The sequence below is a fragment of the Mastigoproctus giganteus genome, chromosome 9, assembly GCF_048544385.1.
Source record: "Mastigoproctus giganteus isolate SK-2022 chromosome 9, ASM4854438v1, whole genome shotgun sequence".
Classification (NCBI taxonomy): domain Eukaryota; kingdom Metazoa; phylum Arthropoda; class Arachnida; order Uropygi; family Thelyphonidae; genus Mastigoproctus; species Mastigoproctus giganteus.
In genome coordinates, this window is record NC_143583.1 from 57,226,497 (window position 1) to 57,234,785 (window position 8,289).

Genomic DNA, 8,289 nt, shown 5'->3' on the forward strand with positions numbered 1-8,289 from the left:
ATGAACCAATTAAGTAATGCACACACTCCTTTATATCTCTAGTGCATTCAATTATCAAATAACATAATGAGCAGTTTTGAGGTGGTATTTTTAGTTCTTTGATTTATGGGGGAGTGGAGCATGATTAAGAATTCAAAAAATAAAAATGCTGTACTTTTATTCATCTGGTTGACCATGGCCCTAGAAGAAGTATTTTTGTTTATTACTGATATTTATTAAAATGCAAACTGGAATGTTCATCATCATCAGCCATTTTCAATCCACTGCAGGATGAAGGCCTCTCCAGAAACATTCCAGTTCCTTCTGTTTTGCGCAATGGCCACAAATTCACGAGTTTGTGGGTGGTACTTATCACCCATTAACTCGTGAATTTCCTCTGACCATCTCCATTGTTGTCTTCCAGGTTTCCTTTTGGTTCCTCTTGGGTACCAATCTGTTATTTTCCTAGTGCATATGTCATCATATCTTCGAGCTATGTGTCCTGCCCAAGTCCCTTTCAGTTCTTTAGTTTTGATAAAAATGGTCTTTATACGTGTTTCTCTTCTTATCTAACAGTCTGATTCCTAATATAATTTGTTACATTCTTCGCAGTGTAGTTTTCTGCTTCTCTTCCATTCTTTTGGTGAGTGTCCAAGTTTCACTTCCATAAGTCATGGTGGAGAATATACATTGGTTCATTATTTTACATTTCAGACAAATTAGAATATTCTCCTCAGTATGTGCCTATTTCCTGAATGCTATCCATCCGAAATTTATTTTTCTCTTGACTTCCAGCCATTTTTTTTTTTTTTTTTTTTTTTGTAGTTGTTGGCGCATCGGCTTCTGTGGCCATAATGCACCCAAGGTTTTTTGCAGTACTTTGATCCAAGCACGAGGCGGGATTCAAACCCGCGACCTTTGGGTTGACAGGCAGGCACTTTACCGACCCGGCTAGCCTGATCGGCTTCCAGCCATTATCATTATTACAACTAATGACTTGTCCCAGATAAGTATATGAATCCACCTTTTCAATTACTGCTCCTTCAATGATTATATCCCTTTCTATGGCATACTTGTTCATCATTACTTTTGTTTTAGTATATTCATCTTTAGTCCGAAATCCTTACTAAGTCTGCATAACTAATTAAGATTTTCCTCTAATTCTTTAGGATGGTGGCTTATGATCACAATGCCATCTGCAAATCATAAATGGTTTAGATACTCTCCATTCACATTGACTCCTTTCTGCGCACAGTCCAATCTTCTGAAAGCTTCCTCAAGGGCAGCAGTAAACAACTTCGGAGATATTGTCTCCTTGTCGAACTCCTTTCTCAATTTTAAATTTGCTACTGTCTTTATCTAGTCTAATAAAGGAGGTAGCGTTTTCATATATTTTCTTCAAAATCATAATATATGGAGTAACTATGCCTTGTCTTTCCTGTGCCCGAAAAATTGCCTTTTGCTGTATGGAGTCAAATGCCTTTTCATAATCCACAAATGCCAGGCATAATGGTGTTTTATACTCATTTGCTTTCTCCATTAGCTACGATATTACATGAAGGTGATCCATTGTTGAGAATCCTGTCCTAAAGCCAGCTTGCTCTTTCGGTTGATTTTCATCAAGTATTCTTTCTAATCCATTAGTAATGTAGATGTGGGACAACAAGCTAATCCCCACTGTGGGACAACAAGCTAATTGGTCCATCTCCCCCACTGTGGGACAACAAGCTAATTGGTCTATAATTTCCAATTTCTTATTTATCTCCTTTCTTAGACAGCAAAATTATGATTGCATTATTCCACTCCTTAGGCATCCCGCCTTTCCTAATGTATTTTGTGAAGCTTTGCCAGTTTCTGTGTGATGTCTCTTCCTCCCAATTTTAACTCTACAATAACTGCATCTTCATCCAGGGCTTTCTTATTTTTCATTTTCTTCAATGCATGTTCTATCTCATCGGGAAGGATGTCAGATATGTCGTTACGTGTTGCTAATTTGTGATCCATCTCCCCCACTGCTGGTATCATTCCCTTGCTCCTTACATAACTCTTTATATAAGGAGCAAGGGAATGATGTAGTCTTCTGCTATTTGAATTATGCCTTCTCTGCTATTTATAAGTACATCATCATTATTCTTCAGTTTTAGTATCATTTGTCTTTCTGTATTACTGCTCATAGCTGCTGATTTAAGTCCTTTGTTGTCCCTTAATACTTGTTCTACGTTTCTTGTGTTAAATCTTATGCCCTCTCTGAGTCTCTTTCTAATGGCTTTGCATAACTCAGTATACTCAATTTTGTCCTTATCAGTGTTTATCTTGCTCTTCGTTTGTGGTCAAATTTGGTTAATCATGACAAGTGTTTCTTGACTAATTTTTTCTTCTTTGAATTTCTTTTTACAATAGACTTTCAGAATAATGGCATCTTCAGGGATTCAAGATGCTGTTATTTCGAATTTTATGTTATCTAGGAAGTTTTATTTTTAATACATTTAATGCAGAAATAATAAGGCTAAATAAGAAATAGAGATTAAGAATGCAATTTTATTAACTGCACATAAAAAACATAAACATGTTGATGATCCAGTGTTATATTGTGCCATACACTGCTACTTACAACCATTCTATTTTCTATTATTACAGTAGAGCGTCAGTTATCCAGAATACTCTTGATCTGATTATCAGTAGTGATTCTTCATGCATTAAGAACCTGCAGATAAATGAACCACTAGGTGGCAGTGATCACAGTGTGTTGAAGTGGGATTTACTCAAGGAGGTAACTACCATCAGAGGTAAAGGGAAGGGTTTTTGTTTTCGTAAAGGCGACTATGATGGTCTGAGACAGTATTTAAATTCTATACAGTGGGACCAACTGATGATGTTACCAACAGCAAACTCAAAATGGGAAGCATTCAAGGAACTAATCTTGGTGGCTACCAGGCTTTACATACCAACTAAGAAATATTGTTCAAGGTTTAGGCCTAAATGGTTGTCAGATGGACTAATGAGACGTGGCAGAAAAGAAAAATGCATGGGATACATACAAATTAATGGGTGACATGGAAGCCTATGATAGATATAAGTTGGTCTGTAACCAAGTCACAAAGGAGATTAGGCAGGCAAAGGCAGACTACGAAAAATCCTTGGCAAAGGATGCAAAGAAAAACAGAAAGGAGTTCTTTACATACTTGAACTCGAGAAGGAAAGGGATGAATCAGATTGGTCCACTGGATATTGATGGTTCAACAGTTGAGGATCCAGCTCAGGTGGCTAACAATCTAAACGAGTATTTTGCATCTACATTCACGCATGAGGAGTTATTCAGGAAGGAGAATGATGTAGGTAAAGTAAACATTGGCAGTGAGCTGGATGATTTTGTAATAACTGAGAGGAAAGTGGAGGAGAGTTTGTTGAGGATAAACATAAAAAAGGCACCTGGGGTGGATGGGATCTATCCAGTTATATTAAAGGAGGCAGCAAAGGAAGTATGCAAACCCCTAGCCATAATTATGAGAGCTTCTTTGGACTCAGGGGAGGTACCCATAGACTGGAGATGTGCAAATGTAACCCCAATTCACAAAGGAGGATCAAAGGCTGACACAAGTAATTATAGACCTGTTAGTTTAACTTCTGTTCCAGGTAAATTAATGGAGGCACTGGTTAAAGAAGCACTGCAGGATCATCTAGACAAGAATTCAGTTATAGCTCAGACGCAGCATGGTTTTGTTAAGGGCAGGTCTTGCCTGACCAATTTGATTGGATACTATGATGTAGTCACAAAAGAACTGGATGCAGGGAATAACTTTGATATTATATATTTGGATCTTAGAAAGGCTTTTGATACTGTTGCACATGGAAGACTGCTGCACAAATTGGAGCAGTGTGGCATTGGAGGCAAATTGCTGCTATGGATAAGGGGATGGTTGAGTGGCAGAAGACAGAGAGTGGTAATCAATGGACACTGCTCAACGTGGACTAATGTTATTAGTGGAGTTCCTCAAGGTTCAGTGTTGGGTCCATTGTTGTTTTCGGTGTTTATGAATGATATTGATGATGGGATATCAAGTTTAATGTCTAAGTTTGCAGATGATACAAAGGTTGGCAGGGTCGTTAAGGACACTACTGACGCTATGCTGCTGCAACAGGATCTGGAAAGGTTGAACAGATGGGCTGAGAGGTGGCAAATGAAGTTCAACATTGACAAATGTAAAGTACTACATATGGGTAACAGTAACCCCAGAGCAATGTATCAACTCTGCGGTACTACACTGACAGTGGTGGAGAATGAAAAGGACCTGGGGGTAATTGTGCAGGCAGATATGAAGTTCTCTGAGCAGTGCAGACGAGCTGCAAGAGTAGCTCATGGTGTCTTGTCAATGATATACAGGAATTTTTCTAGCAGGGATAAGGAGGTGATTATTCCCTTGTATAAGGCAATGGTTAGGCCATATCTTGAGTACTGTATACAGGTCTGGAGGCCTCATTTCAAGAAGGATGTAGAGCTTCTGGAACGGGTACAGAGAAGGGCAACAAGATTAGTAAATGGAACAAAGGGTTGCTCTTACGAAGAAAGGCTTAAGTTTTGCAAATTACAGAGTCTGGAGACTAGGCACCGGCGAGGTGATCTGATAGAGGTGTATAAGGCTTTGAATGGTTTGAGCATGCTCAATGCCAATGGGATTGTTCATCTTTCTCAGAATAATCACCTCAGAGGGCATAAATTCAAATTGAGGAAGGACGGATGTCGGATAGATGTGCGGAAATTTGCCTTTGGCCAGCGGGTGGTTGGTTGGTGGAACCGACTTCCATCACTTGTTGTTGAAGTTGATAGCCTAAACAAATTTAAAGCTCAACTGGACAGGTATTTCGAACGAACGGAGGGGTGAAATGGGAGAGGGTTTTTTTTTTTTTTTTGGCTGATGCTGAATAAGCTTGCTTTCTTGCATCATATGCCTCTACTAATGTTAATGCTAATAATTAAGGTCAGACCTCTTTCGGATAGCAAAATTTTCCGGATAATCGAAAGTAAGCTAAAATTAAATAAATTCTGTCATAATGTATTATGGTAAAAGAAAAAGACCTTAAATAGCATGAAATAAAGAATTTATTTAATTAAAAATAATAATAATAACTTACTAGGGGGCTGCGCTCATTTCTTTTGATAAAGTAAAATAATACAGAAGCTTTTGACACTATATGTCTCTCTTCCTCTGCTATGGATACATAAATACATTACATATAGAAATCATATAATTACATATGCGTGGTCATGTTAGATAAACATAGAAGCTTGTTTTAACACAGTAAAACAAGCTTCTGTTACATATTTTAGTATTTGTTACGTATTACCACGTAACCCACATCCCTCTTCTCCCATTGGCTAAATAAATATCACTCGGAGGAAAATTACTTTAATGTACAGAAAGATACACAAAAATTCGCCCATTTACATGTGCTATTTGAATAGATATTTTACTGAAATTTTTGTGGAAAAAAAATTAATTTTTTCAAATAATGTTCAATTGTTTTTTGTTTTATTTGTTGTTACAAACAAAACATTATTAAACATTTTAATACACTCTAAAGCGTTTAGGGCATAAGCCTATCAGGCATCTCTCATCTCTCAGTTACACCATCAGGTATATCTCATATTGTGGAGTTATACTTCATAACTGTTTTGCCATCATTGCATCACTCAGGTATCTACCCACTCACCGAAGAAGGGCCAAATAGCCCTGAAACGGTGCCGTCTGGGTGGTGGTATCCATCTGAGAATAAGTAACATTAGTCTTCTCCTTAGGTGAAGCGTTACTTATTTGAAGTAGTGCAATATCATGGCAATTCGTTGTGAAGGTATTCACAATATAAGATATAACTTAAAATGATGCCGTTTTACTAATATTCTGATTTATTCAGATATAGTTATGTATTTCTGATGCGGTTGCACTATATAATACATTTTAATAAATTAAAAGTTTAATGCTAATGCTAACGTTCTTAAACATAATTTTTATTCCTGCAGCTCTTTTCATGTTCTTTTCTTAAACATATTTTTATTCTTGCAGTGTCTCTTTTCCTCCTTAATTTTGGAGAAACATGGAAAGTTTTCTACAAAATTCAAAAATTAAGAAAAAAGTGCTTCAGTCTTCTGAAGAATCCCTTGCCATCTTCCAGAGGGCTCAGACAGCCAGCACAAACTCTCTTTCAATCAGCAGCTCTCCCTGGATACCTAGACAGTTCTAGCTAATCATAATATAAACAACAGCCTCCTCATAAATTACAACATCCTGTAATCCTCTTTAAACATTCCCCATAAATTACAGCATCCTTTTCAAAATTCTGATCAATTTTTCCCATCAAGAGGAACTTGATGGGAAAGAACAGAAAGCACTTTGTGAATATTTACTATCTGCTAAGACTATTTTTTCTTCTTTTTTTTTTTCGCACTATCATTTGTACTACTGTGCAAATTGTAGTATGGCATTTAGGGCAATGCTACAATGGATAAAAGGGTGGTTGAATGGGAGAAGAGAGTGGTAATTAATTGACACTGCTCTTCATAGACTAATGTTATTAGTGGAGTTCCCCGAGTTCGGTGTTGGCCCCATTGTTGTTTTGTATATTTATCAATGATATTGATGAAGATATATCAGGTTTAATGTTCAAGTTTGCAGATGTTGGCTGGGTTGTTAATGACGGTATGCTACTGCAACAGAATCTAGAAAAGTTGAACAGATGGGCTGAGAAGTGGCAACTGAAGTTTAATATTGACAAATGCAAAGTACTGCATATGAGTAGAAGTAACCCCAGAGAAATGTACCAACTGTGTGATACTACACACAGTTGGTACATTTTACATGTGTGATACACTCATGGTGATAGAGAATGAAAAAGACCCAGGGGTAATTGTGCAGTCAGATATGAAGTTTTCTGAGCAGTGGACAGGCTGCCAGAGCAGCTCATGGGGTCCTGTCAATGATATACAAGAATTTTGCTAGTAGGAGAAGAGAGTTGTTCCTTTGTATAAGGTAAACCCTGCCATCAGGCCACACCTTGAGTACTGCCTACAGATCTGGAGGCCTCATTTTAGGAAGGATGTCAAGTAGCTGGAATGAGTGGAGAAGAGCAACAAGATTGGTGAGGGGGGAGAACAAAAGGGTACTCTTAGAAATAAAGGCTTAAATTCTGCAAATTGTAGCATCTGGAGAGTAGGCAAATGCAAGGTGATCTGAATGAGGTGTATAAAGCCTTGAATGGGGTGAGCAGGCTCAATGCTGATGAGATTCTTCCTCTTGCTCAGATTATGAACCTGAGGGGTCATAAATTCAAATTGAGTTAGGACAGTTGCAGAATAGATGTTCGGAAATTTGCCTTTAGCCAGCAGGTGGTTGATTGCTGGAACAAACTTCCATCTGTTGTTGTGGGAGTTGATAGCTTAAATAAATTCAAGGACAATATGGCAAAATTTTAGAGCAAATGGTTGTGTGAAATGGTTTCTTTTTTTTTTTTTTTTTTTTGACTGACGCTGTATAAGCTTGCTTTCTTGCATCATGTACCTCAACTAATGCTAAAATCACCAGCAAAACCGAATAAAAAAAACGATGAGTGAAAATGGAGATATAAGTACTTTAATAGCTGGTAACGAATGCACATTGCCAGATCGTACCCATACGGGTTCAACACTGTGTTGAAATATCGAGAACTTATGCATAAGTTATAGAGAAGTGAAATCAAGGGCAAGTCGAGTCCAGTGTGGCTATTTTCACAAGACTCGGCATCAGATGCTGTCATCTCTTTCGCTTACGATAAAGTTGGGAACTCCTTTAGGCCCCGGGAGTAAAAACGAGTTTCTTCTTATTTTATTTAATTTTTTTTTATTTATTTAATAACGGCAGTAAACTCACCTTAGTAGATTAGTCACATATTATCTTGATCCCCTACAAAGAATTAAATAGTCTGTATCATAATATACAGGAATTCCTAGTGATTTATACAATCATTACAGCATCTTTATTTTCTAAGAATAAAGTGTATTTTTTTTTTTTTTTTCAAATTACATGGCACGTAGTTTTAAAAGTAATAAAAAAATTAAATTAATCAATTTCATATCAACTCTGAACATAAGATCCACACTTGTTTTTTTTCAATTATTGTAAATAAAGGTGAATCGGTGCGATAGAAAAACCACAGAGAAGTAAGATGTATGTTACTACTCTGCGGAAAAAAACCACACGTTCTAACTATCGAACAAAATAGCCCTCTATCAATATCTCGACACGCCAATGTGCCATTTACAAAATTACCAAAATTTCTCTT

General features: G+C 37.1%; 1 protein-coding gene across 1 annotated transcript in view; it reads right to left on the bottom strand.

The window, feature by feature from the left end:
* Positions 1-8,016, bottom strand: part of LOC150080263 (FAST kinase domain-containing protein 4-like) — a 97,433-nt gene extending 89,417 nt beyond the window's left edge. Inside the window, exon 1 of the mRNA XM_090380669.1 lies at positions 7,878-8,016. The gene's annotated coding sequence lies outside the window, so the exon portion shown is untranslated. The remainder of the gene's footprint in view (positions 1-7,877) is intronic.
* Positions 8,017-8,289: the final 273 nt, after the last annotated feature.